At 39.4% G+C, this 16619-nt stretch overlaps 1 non-coding gene across 1 annotated transcript; it reads right to left on the reverse strand.

Annotated features, from left to right (window-relative positions):
- Nucleotides 1-442: 442 nt before the first annotated feature.
- LOC141675616 (small nucleolar RNA R71) lies at nucleotides 443-549 on the reverse strand. Its single transcript, XR_012556259.1, has one exon. It is a non-coding gene; the product is annotated as a small nucleolar RNA R71 (small nucleolar RNA).
- Nucleotides 550-16619: the final 16070 nt, after the last annotated feature.

The following is a 16619-nucleotide window of genomic DNA, read 5'->3' on the forward strand; positions in this document are numbered from 1 at the left end:
AGATTTTGAGGATTCGGATTCAGGAACTGAGCAAAAAGAACCAGTAAACATGGGAGATCGTATTGTTCAAGCTGATCCAGCTCTTATGGATTTTTCTCGGCCTAAAATTGATGACATTCAGTCAAGCATCCTTCATCCGGCTATTCAAGCTAACACCTTTGAAATCAAGCCGGGCACTATTCAGATGGTGCAGAATTCTGTTTCTTTTGGAGGAGCGGCAACTGAAGACCCCAACATGCACATAAGGAATTTTGTCGAGATCTGCAGCACTTTTAAGTATAATGGCATGACTGATGAGGCTATCAAGTTGAGGCTTTTCCCATTCTCACTGAGGGATAAGGCTAAAGACTGGTTACATTCTGAACCAGCTGGGTCCATCACTACATGGCAAGATCTTGCGCAAAAGTTTCTGGTGAAGTTTTATCCAATGGCAAAGACTGCTGCTATGAGGAGTGCTCTTACTCAGTTTGCGCAGCAACCTACAGAATCTATGTGCGAGGCTTGGGAACGCTACAAGGAAATGTTGAGAAAATGTCCACATCATGGAATGTCGGATTGGATGGTGATCACTGGTTTTTATAATGGTTTGGGGGCCCAATCTCGGCCCATGCTCGATGCAGCAGCTGGAGGAGCCTTATGGGCTAAAAGCTATACTGAGGCGTATAATCTTATAGAGACGATGGCTGCAAATGAGTATCAAAACCCAACTCAGAGGATGACGTCAGGCAAGGTAGCAGGTATTCTGGAAGTTGATGCAGCCACTGCTATTGCAGCCCAGCTCCGAGCGCTATCAATGAAGGTCGATTCTCTGGCTACGTATGGAGTTAATCAAATAGCTATGGTTTGTGAGCTTTGTGCAGGTTCTCATGCTACGGATCAGTGTTCTCTTGTCAACGAATCTGTTCAGTATGTGAATAATTATCAGCAACAACAGCAGCCTGTACCAGCGACCTATCATCCTAATAACAGAAATCATCCAAATTTCTGCTGGGGGAATAATCAGAATGCTATTCAGCCACCATATCAGCAAGGAGTGAGTAAACAGTTTAACCCACCTGGATTCCAGCAACCACAGCAGTATGCTACAAGGCAATCATATCCTCAACAGGGAAGTGCAGTTGCACCTACTAGTGCTGATTTTGAGGAACTTAAGCTGTTGTGCAAGAGTCAGGCGGTTTCTATCAAGACCTTGGAAAATCAAATCGGTCAATTAGCCAATGCAGTGCTCAATCGTTAACCTGGCACTCTTCCCAGTGACACGGAAGTACCAGGCAGGAAGGAAGCTAAAGAGCAAGTCAAGGCTATTACCTTAAGGTCTGGAAAAGTAGCTGAGGCTGAAAAGGTAAAAGAAGTAGAAGCTGAAATTAGAGAAGAAGAATCTAAGCAAAAGGAGAAAGCGGCGGAACCAAGGAAGACTACTGTTGAACACACTCTACCTGAGGCTAATACAGGGGAGAAACAGCTCTATCCTCCACCACCTTTTCCTAAGAGATTGCAGCAACAAAAGCTGGATAGACAGTTCGGGAAGTTTCTGGAGGTGTTCAAGAAACTTCACATCAATATACCTTTCGCTGAGGCTCTAGAACAAATGCCTTGTTATGCGAAGTTTATGAAGACTATTCTTTCAAGGAAGGTGAAACTGGATGACCTTGAAACCGTTGCTCTCACGGAAGAATGCAGCGCTGTTCTGCAACAAAAGTTACCACCAAAACTGAAAGATCCAGGAAGCTTCACCATTCCTTGCACCATTGGCAATCTAACTTTTGACAAGTGCCTTTGTGATTTGGGAGCAAGCATTAATCTGATGCCGTTGTCGATCTTTAAAAAACTGGATCTGCCTGATCCAAAACTCACATACATGTCGCTACAATTGGCGGACCGTTCCATTACTTACCCAAGGGGCATAGTTGAGGATGTGCTCGTCAAGGTGGATAAGCTCTTCTTTCCAGCAGATTTTGTTATTCTGGATTTTGAGGAAGATAAGAAGATTCCCATAATCTTGGGAAGGCCTTTCTTGGCTACTGGCCGTACCTTGATAGATGTGCAAAAAGGTAAACTTACTATGCGGGTCCAAGATCAGGATGTGACCTTCAATGTATTCAAGGCAATGAAATTCCCTACAGAAGATGAGGAGTGCTTAAAAGTGGATGTGATTGATACTGCGGTTACTTCGGAACTCGATCACATGCTAATGTCTGATGCATTGGAAAAGGCCTTATTGGGGGATTTTGACAGCGATGATGAAGATAGCAACGAGCAATTACAATATCTGAATGCTTCTCCATGGAAGCGAAAGCTGGACATACCATTTGAATCTCTTGGTACTTCTGACCTTAAGAATGCTGAAGGGAAGCTCAAACCATCAATAGAGGAAGCACCTACCTTGGAGCTCAAACCATTACCTGAACACTTGTGGTATGCTTTTTTAGGTGATTCATCTACGTTACCTGTTATTATTTCAGCTGACCTTTCAGGTAGTGAGGAAGATAAGCTCTTAAGGATTTTGAGAGAATTCAAATCGGCTATAGGATGGACCATAGCAGACATCAAGGGGATAAGTCCTTCATATTGTATGCTTAAAATTCTGTTAGAGGAAGGTAGTAAGCCAACTGTGGAACAGCAGCGAAGACTGAACCCGATCATGAAGGAGGTGGTAAAGAAAGAAATTCTGAAATGGCTAGATGCAGGCATCATTTATCCTATTTCTGACAGCTCGTGGGTGAGCCCCGTACAATGTGTACCTAAGAAAGGAGGTATCACTGTGGTTGCAAATGAAAAGAATGAGCTCATCCCTACTCGAACAGTTACAGGATGGAGAGTATGCATGGATTATAGGAAATTGAACAAAGCCACAAGGAAGGAGCACTTTCCTCTTCCATTTATTGAACAAATGCTTGACAGATTGGCGGGACATGAGTATTTTTGTCTTCTGGATGGTTATTCCGGGTATAATCAGATTTGTATTGCACCAGAGGATCAGGAAAAGACTACCTTCACTTGTCCATTTGGCACATTTGCTTTTCGTAGAGTTTCGTTTGGGTTATGTGGCGCCCCGGCCACCTTTCAGAGATGTATGATGGCTATATTCTCTGACATGATTGGAAATAACGTCGAAGTGTTCATGGATGACTTCTCCGTCTTTGGACACTCATATGATGAATGTTTGAATAATCTGCGCGCCGTACTCAAAAGATGTGTGGAAACTAATTTGGTGCTTAATTGGGAGAAATGTCATTTTATGGTGCGTGAAGGTATTATCCTTGGGCATAAGGTCTCTAGCAAGGGTCTGGAGGTGGACAAGGCCAAGGTGGGAGTCATTGAAAATCTTCCCCCACCCAATTCTGTGAAAGGAATCCGTAGTTTTCTTGGTCATGCGGGTTTTTATCGGCGATTCATCAAGGACTTTTCAAAGATATCTAAGCCGTTGTGCAATTTGCTTGAGAAAGATGTGCCTTTCAAATTTGATGATGAATGTTTGGCAGCATTCGAGACTCTCAAGAAGAGTTTGATCACTGCACCAGTTATTACAGTACCAGATTGGACAGAACCGTTTGAGATGATGTGTGATGCGAGTGATTATGCGGTAGGTGCAGTTCTGGGACAGCGCAAGAAAAATATCTTCCATGTGGTCTACTATGCGAGTAAGACTTTAAATGGGGCCCAATTGAATTACACCACTACTGAGAAGGAGCTTTTGGCTATAGTCTTTGGCTTTGAGAAATTTTGATCTTATCTGCTTGGTACGAAAGTAAAAGTATTCACTGATCATGCAGCTATTCGCTATCTGGTTTCTAAGAAGGATTCGAAGCCGAGACTCATTCGTTGGGTGCTTTTACTTCAGGAATTTGAGTTAGAGATCAAAGATAGAAAAGGTACTGAGAATCAAGTAGCTGACCATCTCTCTAGGTTGGAGAATCCCGATTCTACTTCACAAGATAGGACGTTAATCAATGAATCTTTTCTGGATGAGCAGTTGTTTGCAATTCAGGAGGAAGAACCATGGTTTGCAGATATTGTAAACTATCTCGTCAGCAATATAATGCCTCTTAATTTGACATCCGCTCAAAAGAAGAAGTTTCTGCATGAGGTGAAGTGGTATATGTGGGATGAACCATATTTGTTTAGACAGGGAGCTGACCAGATCATCAGGAGATGTATCCCGTTCTGTGAGACGGAGGGGATATTACGAGACTGCCATTCCACGGTTTATGGTGGACACTATGGAGGTGAGAAGACGGCAGCTCGTATTCTGCAAGCAGGTTTTTTCTGGCCTACTTTGTTCAAGGATGCTCATCAGTTTGTTTTAAGGTGTGATCGTTGCCAAAGAGTGGGAAATTTGTCAAGGAAGGATGAGATGCCATTAAATGTGATGCTTGAAGTCGAGGTCTTTGATGTGTGGGGAATCGATTTCATGGGGCCTTTTATCTCGTCTTGCAATAATCAGTACATCTTGCTGGCAGTCGATTATGTCTCAAAATGGGTCGAAGTTAAAGCTTTACCGACAAATGATGCAAAGGTAGTACTAAATTTTCTTCATAAGCAAATTTTCACAAGGTTTGCAACGCCTCGGGTAATCATAAGTGATGAAGGATCGCATTTTTGCAACCGTAAGTTCACTTCTATGATGCAGCGTTATAATGTGAATCATCGAGTAGCTACTGCCTATCATCCGCAAACAAATGGTCAAGCGGAAGTGTCTAACAGAGAGATAAAGTGTATTCTAGAGAAGGTTGTTTGTCCGTCAAGGAAGGATTGGTCTTTAAAGCTCGATGAAGCTGTTTGGGCTTACAGAACAGCATACAAAACTCCACTTGGGATGTCACTGTTTCAGTTGGTGTACGGTAAGGGATGTCATCTACCGGCGGAGCTTGAGCATAAAGCCTACTGGGCATTGAAGAAATTGAACCTGGATTTAGATGCAGCTGGTAAGAAAAGAATGCTTCAGCTTAATGAACTTGATGAATTTCGACTTCAAGCATACGAGAATAACAAAATGTATAAGGAAAAGGTGAAGAGGTGGCACGATAGGAAGCTACATCCTAAGTTATTTGTGCCAGGGCAACAAGTTCTATTATTCAACTCTCGGCTCTAACTTTTTCCTGGGAAGTTGAAATCAAGATGGTCTGGACCTTTTATTGTCAAAACTGTGTTTCCACATGGAGCGGTGGAAATTTTCGAGAATGATTCGGACCAAGCATTCAAGGTTAACGGTCAGCGGTTGAAGCACTACTATGGGGACATGGCAAACCGAGAGGTGGTTAGTGCCATTTTTTTGACTACTTGAGAAAGGTACGGAACGTCAAGCTAATGACGAAAAAGAAGCGCTGCGTGGGAGGCAACCCATGAATTGTTGTTACAGGAACCCTTAGAAGTTAATAACCTATCCAAAAACACAAAAAAATCAGAAAACAGGGGCTGAAAAAAAAATTTCCAGAGACCCCCTGCGCGCCCGCGCAGCTATGCTGAGCGGCCGCGCAGGGGTCGAGTTCCAGAATTTTTTTTACAGTTCAGAAAAAAAAAAAAAAAAACACAAAAACAGTTGTAGCCCATAAACCCACGAATTATTCCCACTACCCCATCATTTTATCCCTTAATTCCCAAACCCTAATCTAATCCACACCCTATATATACATACACCTATCCTACATATCTCTCACAAAACTTCCTACACTTAAACCCTCTCACAAACATCAAAAATCAGTTCTTACACACTTTTATTCACGAATCAATGGCACCCAAGAGAGCACGCACTATTGACAGCAGCAGCACAGTTCCTACTGCTGATTCATCGAGGGGTACTGCTGTAAGACCTCGGTTAACTGACAGAGCTGCGGAGGAGGAGTACACTAGGCTGTTGGGGAAGCTGATTCTGAAAGAGAGGGGGTTTTTACCATCAGGGAGGGATGGTGAGTTGTTGCCCATGATTGCAGAGAAGGGGTGGATAGCTTTTTGTGAGTCACCCGAAGCAGTACCGATGAGCGTTGTTCGCGAGTTCTACGTGAACGCGAAGGCTGAAAAGAATGGGTTTTCTGTAGTCCGTGGGCTAACAGTTGATTATCATCCTGCGGCGATTTGCCGTGTGATTGGACAGCGAGAGAGGAAGCCCGAGGAGGAGAACTGGAATGTAAAGACTGCTGAGGATTTTGACTTGGATTTGATTTGTGCGACTCTCTGTCGACCGGGCACAGTTTGGAACCGCAGTCCAGCCAATAATGAGTATCGTCACTTTCCGGTGATCGCCATGAACAGGTATGCCTGTGCATGTAATGCATTTATATGTGCTAATATTTTGCCTTCTTCACATGCACACGAGGTCACAGTTGAGAGAGCACAGTTGTTGTGGGGAATTCTGCATGATGAGTACTATGTGGACCTTGGTGAGTTTATCTACCAAGGAATTCTGAAGTTTTTGAGGGGAGCAAAGCATATGAACATCCCTTATGCATCCACGGTTACAAAGCTATGCCAAGAAGTAGGAGTGAACTGGCCGGCTCATGAGCAGTTGCAGTTGCCAGCAGCTCCGATAGATTCTGGCACTCTGAATGGGATGCAGGAGTGGACCGGTGGTGAGCCTGAGGAGCATGGGCTGGGTTATCGTCTTCCAGGAGGACGTCCAGCACGAGGTGCTACTATGGCTAGGCCAGGGCGTAGTGAGGCTGGTTCTTCGAGAGCTCAGGAGGGTGCTGGGATGGGTGATGCCCAGTATAGGAGGCTTTCACGGCGGATGGATGCCATGTATGAGACGCAGAGCAGGTTTGCTCAGGAGCTCACCCTTGCATTAGGGACTGCTTTTCGAGGCCTTGGAGCTGATATCCAGTGGCCAGTTTTTGGTGAGGACTCTGCATACCCGCCGCCTGATACTCCACCCACTGAGGGTGATGATGATGATGACTCCGAGTAGGTATACCCTGTGTTCCTTTCTACTACTTTCACTGAGGACAGTGAAGATTTTTAGTTTGAGGGTGGTGGTTAAGGAATATTGTGTGTGTGTCATTTAGTTGCATATTCATGATAGTTTAGTTCATATAGTTGCATATGTGTCATTTAGTTGCATATTCATGATAGTTTAGTTCATATAGTTGCATAATTTATGCCATATAGTTTTTTTTTTATGAATGTCATGTAGCTCATGCATTTACTATGATCCCTTTTGCAATGATTTATCGACTGAATTGTGATATTGATGCGAGTGTAGTGATAGCATTAAAGTGATATTAAGTTGTGTAGGTTGATATGCATGCTAGAAACAATTGTAAGTCCACTAAGTCTTAAAGAAGGCGTAAGGGCTAGATTGTTGTTATGATTTGGTTGTTTTCAAGGTCAATCTATTTATTATGCTTAGAATTCGATTATAGGTTCTTAGTGATAAAAACATGAAAAAGAAAAATTTTTGGAGAAAAAAATATGGAAGTTGTTGCTAGTTGTGGCTAGGCGTCAAATGGCTAGTAGTCGGCTCGCTTATGTTGCGAGTAGTCTAGGGTTGAGTAAGATGGAGCGAAACGCACTTGCTCAGAAGTTATAAAAAAAATATATTTTGCATAATTGATCAAGAGTGGGCTCTTTGGTATTCGAGTTATTAAGTTCTTAGGGGACTTTGTGCCTAGTGACCTAAGGCTTTTAGAGTCTGGGATCCGCTAACCTAACGCTCGTTACATGGATACCATTGTATAAGTCTTTTGTGGACCTCACTCATTGCACGGTCAAATAAGCATTTGAGTTGTAAATAAAAAGCACGATTCCGTAGTAAGCTCCAGAGTTCTTGTAGTGTTGTATATCACTTTGTGCCTAGAATTTTTTATTCTTTGTATAATCGTAGGATTGCCTTGAAGATAGTCTAGTCATAGTAATTGGTCTAGTTCCGAAGCATATCTGTTAAGCATTTGCACACACCACGTTTCTGGCTGTATGTCCGTTTGCATGAGTTTATTGATCTTTAGTTGTCTAACTGCATTCGTTGAGAGGTAACAATTTGGTTGGTTAATTATAGTAAGGGGGATCGTTGCATTTTCATATAGATTGCATTCATGCATATTTGTATTTGTTTTTGAGTCTGTGACGCTTGAGGACAAGCATCGATTTAAGTTTGGGGGTGTGATAAGTGGCATTTTATACCACTTAGAACGTCTTAAAATGGCTTAAATTGGTGTCTTGAAATCAAGTATTTTGTGTATTTGATGCGTTTTTCTAGTGTTTATGCATTTCAGGGTAATAGTTGCATTTCGGGGGAGGAATCATCAAGAATAAGCCTTGGCATGTGTTCACCATTGCGAGAGGAAAGGAATGGGCAGATTACGGCGAAGAAACGGAGCAAGCTTGGAATTTTTCCAGTAGGGTCCTGCGCGCCCACGCAGATATGCTGAGCGGCCGCGCAAGGTCGGGGAAAAAGCTGAATTATTTTAGACTTCTACTTCTGTGTGGCTTCCAACTTCTATGTAATCTGAGTTTTATGGGACTATTATATAGGTAGATTTGAGACGTTTTCATAGAGAGTATTAAGGGGATTATGTTTTAGATTGTGTTTTACGCAAGAAGCAAAGGAGATAAGGAAGAAGACCGATTTAGCACACCGCAACGAAGAGGAAGCATATATTCTTGTGATTCTTGTTTCGTTGTAACGTTGGATGCTAGTTTTCTTGCTTTGACTTATTTACTCTTGTGACGTACTCTGTTTTAATATAATTAGTGTAGCTATTATTTTCTTGTGTTGTTTGTCATGATTTCATATGAACCCATAATGGCGATAAGTTCTATTATGGGCTAATCGTGATTATGGGGTTACAACGGATTTATTATGGAATTCTTTAGTTAATTGTTTAATACTTTAGTGTGTGATGATTGTATGATATCTAGTATTGGTTGTGCGTATTCGTCTTATGTGTGTCGCGAACATATAAGATAGGGTGTTAATCTCTTGTGAAGCGACGGTGGATCTTGAGATTTAGAACTTGCCATGCTAGCATAGGTTCATGTACGTTGAGCATGATTAGTGGGTAACTCTAACAGTTTTATTTGCCCTATGTAATCAAAAGAAATAACTTGTGCTTAAATCGTTGTGTTGTCAATTTCTGTAGACATATAGGAACTCAACATAATTGATGACTATTCAACTTCTATCTTAATTGTGGATGTTTGGTAGAATGGTATTAGTACAATGAAAGTTGGCTTTTATCAGTTTTGTGTTATTCGATTAATATCATCACTGTCAAATGCTAAAGGTAATAACAATGGCTATAGAAGGAAGTAATAATGAAGTTGTGATCTCATGAGTGTTTTATTATTGATAAATTGAAATGTTAGTTAAGTGGTTAATTGAGTAGTTAATTATAGTTAATATTTAATCAACAATTTTAAGTGTTATTATCTTAACATTGAGAAGTAATCATACATTGGTGAGTGAGTTTAATTAGACAATAAATTAGTCTGAGTCTCTGAGGGAACGAACTAGAAAGTATTCTATATTACTTGCGAACGCGTATACTTGCGTGAATATTAGTGCGTGTTTTCGCCCTAACAATTGCATACAGGAAGTTCAGGAAGGGAAAGAAGTTTTCCAGGAAAAGCATAAGTTCTGATAAGAAGAATTTCAGAAGATCTGAAGGCAGAGGAGGAAAGTCTGACAGAGGAGATTACACCAATGTTAAATGCTATAACTGTGGTGAGAAAGGCCACATATCTCCTGACTGCAAGAAGGTAAAGGGTGACAGAGGTAAGGCTCTTGTCACAAAGCAGAAAAGCTGGACAGACACTTCAGACTCTGAAAGTGAGGAGAACTATGCATTGATGGCAAATGCTGATAAAGAAAGTGCTGAGAGCAGTTCTGAAGCTGCTGAAACAAAGGTACCTCAGACTACTTATGCTTTTCATACTGATGATATTAATGATTTGAGAAGATATCTTAAAACCATGTTTGTTAGTTATAGAGATCAAACCTTAACATGTGAAAGATTAACTTCTGAAAATCTTGTTTTTAAGAAAAGAAATGATTTCTTAGAAAAAGAGTTAGTTATATTCCATCAAACTCAGAAGGATAGAGATGATGCTTTTTATGTTAGGGATGAAGTGCTAAAAATGAATGAATCTCTAAAAACTGAGTTAGAAAAGGAAAGAGAGATAATCAGGACTTGGACTAACTCTGGCAGAACAACTCAAAATTTTCTAAGTAGTGAAAATTGGAAAGAGGGCTTAGGTTATGGAGAGAATAAGAATGATAAAGGAACTGAAGAAATTAAGCCTGTTGTTAAGCAAAGGCCAAAGTTAAAACCTGTTAAGTTTGTAACTGTAAAGTCTGATAATGAGAAATCTGAAGTTAAAGAGGAATTAACTTCTGACAAACTAAAACAGGAAAAGACAGCTGAAGTAAACATAGGCTTAATGACAAAGAAGCAGCTTAAGCATAAGCTGAAAAATGTCAAGAATGCAAACAAGGAAAAATCACCTAGGAAAAATAGGAATGGAAAGGAAGGTGTGAATAAAAGCAATGATTATAAACCTGTTCCTGATGCTCCTAGGAAAACATGTCATAACTATGGAAGTTCTAACCATCTGGCTTCTTTTTGCAGGAAAAATAAGAATATTAACTCCTTACCTTCAAAATCAGGAGTTAAGAGTCAGTCAGTTAGATACAAACCACAAAATCCTTGTTTTCATTGTGGTAGTTTATGGCATTCCATTTATACTTGTAAGGAATATCATAGTTTGTACTATGATTATTATCAAATAAAACCTTCTTTGAAGAAAGTTTCCATTGTTCCTTCTAGTGTAAATTATGATTCAAAGTCTGATAATGTAAATTCTGATAAGAAAAATGTTAACATAAACTCTGATGCTAAATCCGCTGCAAATGTTAACAAACTTAATAAGGCCAAAGGATCCAAGAAAGTTTGGGTCCTTAAAACTAATAATTAGTGGTCTTTATGATTGCAGGGCAACAGGAAAAATATTCTAGTTCTGGACAGTGGATGTTCAGGACATATGACTGGAAATAAGGCCCTGCTATCAGACTTTGTGGAGAAAGCTGACCCAAGTGTTTCTTATGGAGATGGCAACATTGGAAAAACATTGGGATATGGCAATATCAATCTTGGGAATGTCATCATTAAAGAAGTAGCTCTGGTCTCAGGACTTAAACACAACCTACTAAGTATAAGTCAAATCTGTGACAGAGGTTATCATGTTGATTTCTTTGAAGAAGACTGTGAAGTTGTGAGTAAATCTAAAGGTAAAGTTGTTCTGAAAGGATACATACGTGGTAACATTTATGAAGCTAAGCTTTCAACAAGTACTGATGGCTCTGCAATCTGTCTGTTAAGTAGAGCATCAATTGAAGAAAGCTGGAATTGGCATAAGAAACTCTCTCATTTAAATTTCAACAATATAAATGAACTGGTCAAGAAAGATCTTGTGAGAGGATTGCCAAACACAGTATTTGCTCCTGATGGTCTTTGTGATTCATGTCAGAAAGCCAAACAAAGAAAATCTTCATTCAAGAGCAAGACTGAATCATCAATTCTTGAGCCTTATCATCTTATACATGTTGATCTATTTGGTCCAGTAAATGTCATGTCTATTGCAAAGAAGAAGTATGCGTTGGTCATAGTGGATGAGTTCACCAGATACACATGGGTGTATTTCTTGCACACAAAAAGTGAAACTGCATCTATCTTGATTGAACATGTCAAACAGCTGGATAAAATGGTCAAAGATTCTGTGAAAATTTTAAGGAGTGATAATGGCACTGAGTTCAAGAATTTGATAATGGAAGAGTTCTGCAAAAGCCATGGAATAAAGCAGGAATTTTCTGCTCCTGGAACTCCACAGCAAAATAGAGTTGTTGAAAGGAAGAATAGAACTCTCATTGAAGCTGCACGTACAATGCTTGAAGAAGCAAAGCTTCCAACCTATTTCTGGGCTGAAACTGTACAGACTGCTTGTTTTACTCAAAATGCCACACTCATTAACAAGCATGGAAAAACACCATATGAGATGGTGAAGAAAAAGAAGCCAAATCTGAAATATTTTCATGTATTTGGATGCAAGTGTTTTGTTCTCAAGACTCATCCTGAACAGCTATCAAAGTTTGATCTAAAAGCTGATGAAGGAATCTTTGTTGGATATCCACTTTCCACAAAAGCCTTCAGAGTCTATAATTTGAGAACAAAAGTGGTCGTGGAATCTATCAATGTCTCTTTTGATGACAAGAAGATCACTGGTCTTAAAGATTTCGTTGACCATGATCAGCTGAGATTTGAAAATGAAGACTCATATTCTGATACTGAAAATCCTGACAGTCTAAGTCCTGATACTACAAACTCTGACGGATTAAACTCTGATGTTATTGAAACTGTGGTGACTACGTTAAAGGAAGATGCACCTATGCAGGGGGAGCATACTCAAGATCCTACCACATCTCAAGAAACATCAGAACATGCATCTGGCTCTTCAAGTTCTGATTCGTCAAGTTCTGATAAGCCAAGTTCTGATAGTGCTGAAAATCTAAATACTGAAGAATCCAACTCAGAGAGCATAGTTTCAGGGGGAGCATCAGAAAATGAAAATGAAGATAGCATGGATCATGGGGGAGCATCCAGTTCTAGAGAAAACCTTCCATCTGCAAGGAAGTGGACAAAATCACATACACCTGATTTGATAATTGGAAATCCTGATGCATGTGTCAGAACTAGAACAGGTACTTTAAATGAGTGTCTATACAATTCTTTTCTCTCTCAGACTGAGCCAAAGAAAGTGGAAGAAGCTCTTCAAGATGCTGATTGGGTGCAAGCAATGCAGGAAGAGTTGAATGAATTTGAAAGAAACAAAGTCTGGACCCTAGTGCCAAGACCAAAGAATAGATCTGTTGTTGGTACAAAGTGGGTATTCAGAAAGAAAACTGACAGTGATGGCATAATTACAAGGAATAAGGCAAGGCTGGTTGCAAAAGGATATTCTCAACAGGAGGGAATTGATTATGATGAAACATTTGCACCAGTTGCTAGGTTAGAAGCCATAAGGATATTTTTGGCTTATGCTGCTCACAAAAAGTTTACTGTCTTTCAAATGGATGTGAAAAGTGCTTTTCTCAATGGAGAATTGGAGGAAGAGGTATATGTTGAACAACCTCCAAGTTTTGTAGATACCAAACATCCAGATTATGTCTACAGACTTGACAAAGCACTTTATGGACTTAAGCAAGCTCCTAGAGCATGGTATGAGACTTTAGCTCAGTTTCTTCTGGAAAGTGGATTAAACAGAGGGACAATAGACAAAACACTGTTCTACCTCAACCATGGAAAGGACTTACTTCTGGTCCAGATTTATGTTGATGATATCATTTTTGGATCTACAAATGACAAACTTTGCAAGAAGTTTGCCAAACTAATGCAGTCAAGATATCAGATGAGTATGATGGGGGAACTTAGCTATTTTCTGGGCCTTCAAGTCAAGCAGAATGAGGAAGGCACTTTTATTTGTCAAACCAAGTACACCAGAAACTTGCTAAAGAAATTTGGAATGCAAGATTGTTCAAGTGCATCCACTTCAATGGCCACTGCAACAAAACTGGATAAGGATACCGGTAAATCAGTAGATATTACTGACTACAGAGGTATGATCGGCTCTCTACTCTATCTAATTGCTAGTAGACCTGATATCATGTATGCTACCTGTCTTTGTGCAAGATTTCAAGCAGATCCAAGAGAACCTCACTTAACAGCTGTAAAAAGAATCTTTAAGTATCTTAAAGGAACAGCTGCTCTGGGATTATGGTATCCTAGAGAATCAGGTTTTAAACTAATCGGTTACTCAGATGCAGATTTTGCAGGTTGCAAAATTGACAGGAAAAGCACAAGTGGAAGCTGCCAATTTCTTGGAGGCAGATTGGTTTCTTGGTACAGCAAGAAACAAAAGTCAATTTCCACATCAACTGCAGAAGCAGAGTATATTGCTGCAGGAAGCTGTTGTGCACAGATTCTTTGGATGAAGAATCAGTTACTGGATTATGGGTTAATATATTTCAAAATCCCTATTTAGTGTGATAATCAAAGTGCTATTGCTATGACAGGAAATCCAGTTCAACACTCTATGACAAAGCACATCAGCATCAGGTACCACTTCATCAGGGAACATGTGGATGAAGGCACAGTGGAATTGCATTTTGTTCCTACAGATCAACAGTTGGCAGATATCTTCACAAAACCATTATGTGAAGCTACTTTTACAAGATTGGTAAATGAACTTGGAATGGTTTCAGGTTCTTTCTCTAAATCTGCTTAGACTTGTTTTGTGTTATCAGACTTTATGCTCAGTATTTACAGAATTAATCTCATTGTATATTCTGTGCTTAATTGATAAATGTCCTTAAGTACTGACTGTTGTCTGATATATGTTTCTAAACTCTGATAAGTGATATGTTTGTCCTAGTACCTATTCAATCCTATGAGGATAACTGTGCTAGATAACTGACCTAGTAGTCTTCAATAAACAAATGATTCCATGGAAGAAGTAATGATTTTAGTGGAAATCTTATGACACTAGCAAATTCTGATATTTGAGCTTAGTTAAGTTTACTTTGTATATCTTATTACTAAGTCACAAATTAGAATAATGCTACTCCTCTGTTAAGTTCTGATACTAGTAAAACTGCTGAATGTACTAAGTGCTGATAAACCTCACTTATCAAAAGAAAAAGCAAAAAGATTAAAGAATAAAATCAGGTACTCCTTTGAGATATAGAGTAAAAATGTGGAAGGGACGACCCAAGTGCATTGCTGGTATTAAGTAAATATGCATTAGAAAAGCAAAATATTTTCTTGGTGACTTTTCACACTCTATGATTACTGGAGAAATACTCTGATAATAGCATAAATTCTGATAAACAGTCGTGACTCACTTACACTGAGAAGCCACTGTAAAATAGAATTTCAAAAGATGCATAAAATGAGCACAAAACAGTTGAGGTGGACTCAAGCATGAACTCATTCATCAGTAGGTTTCAGGACAATGACAGATCTTTAGCAAAATTTTAGTTATGCCTTATTTCTCAGATGTACTGAAGTGAATCAGACTTTACTCTTTGTCTGTTTTTTTGCTTAATGCACACACTAATCACTCCATCTGAATGATGAAAATTTCTGTGGTGGTCTATGTCATTTTCGATAAACAGTCAGTGTGTCCTTATTGCACAAATTCTGAGGACAAGTTCTAAGTTACACGTTCTGATGATTAAGTTCTGACGTCCATAACTCAGAACTTGTATGAGGATTTACTAAGATGGGCATTCCTTTTTCGAGTTAAGAAATTATGTTCTGATGACTGTTAAGTTCTGGTATAGGTCTAAGTTCTGATTTCTCAGTCTAATCCTTTACTTGGCTTATCTTTGAATAAAATTTGATAACAGTCTCAGTTTGTACTCAAAATATGTTGAAGTGGAAGATTAATAGTCACTATCATTAGGATTAATGGTTTTGTACTTAAACAGTCCACTGTTTCTTGTGTCTTGTGCGGTCTAGACCATGATTCCTCTTTCCAATGACTGTTATTCTTTTTCAAAGTCTAGGGAGACGAGGTAGAATTAATTCTACCTGTCAGCATTAAATATCTTTGCGTCTCTTGGCATTCTCTTGCCTATATAAGCAACCACTTCACATCAGTCTTTCCATCATATTCTTCTCACACACTTATCCTCCTTCTACTGTCAAAAACACAATGGTTCGATACAACATGTTTTTGAACACACAAACCTTCACAATGGAGCTCAGTTGTGCCGAGTGGCAGCAGGAGTGGCATATAACAGCCATTCCTGAGGAGATCTGGGAATCTGTCTCACAGGAGGTGCTGGCTCACCTTCTATTCTTCGAGATGGATTACCATCGCCATCTGGAGCGCCTGGAGGAGGAAAGGCGGGAAGCTATCCGTCAGCAAGAGCGAATCATACGACTCGCCATCTTGTTCGTCGAAGATAGGAAGAGGAAGATGACTTAATCTTGTCTTCTTCCTGTTCTTCTTCATCCTCATCTTTGTCAGGCTTCTTAGCCAGGACTAAAGCTGTTGATGTTAGGATTAGAAGCTTAGGGAAAATCTTGTATAAGTATTGATATAATTTCCATTTCATAAATGTATTGACTTGATATATTAATGAAAACTGTTTTTACTTCAAGATTGTGTCTCTGAGTTATTTTATCTTGTGTTGATAAATCCTGATTGATATTCTGATGACCATTAAATTGTACTTTTAGTTAAGTTCTGATTCTCTTTTAGCACTTATTCATCGACATTATCTCGGTCATTTTTAACATGATTTATTTTCAGAATATTAATGTTGTAGTGACAAATAATTCAATCAGTGATAACGGGTTAAAATTTGAATTGTTTCCCTTGATAAATGGAACAGTTTTTCCTTAAAACTCGGCAAATGGGTAAGTCATGATTACTGTTTTCTCGAGCCCAATAACTATCCGTTATTACTGCATGTCTGACAGGTGTCCAACGGTAATATTTTTTTTATAAGTACAGCAGAGAGAAGATTTCTTTAATCTTTTTAATTTCTTCATCTTTTATCTCTCTTCTTACTTTTACTCTCCTTCACTTTACTATTTCCGTTGTTTTTATACAGATATTATATCAAA

Source organism: Apium graveolens, chromosome 7 (assembly GCF_009905375.1).
Source record: "Apium graveolens cultivar Ventura chromosome 7, ASM990537v1, whole genome shotgun sequence".
Classification (NCBI taxonomy): domain Eukaryota; kingdom Viridiplantae; phylum Streptophyta; class Magnoliopsida; order Apiales; family Apiaceae; genus Apium; species Apium graveolens.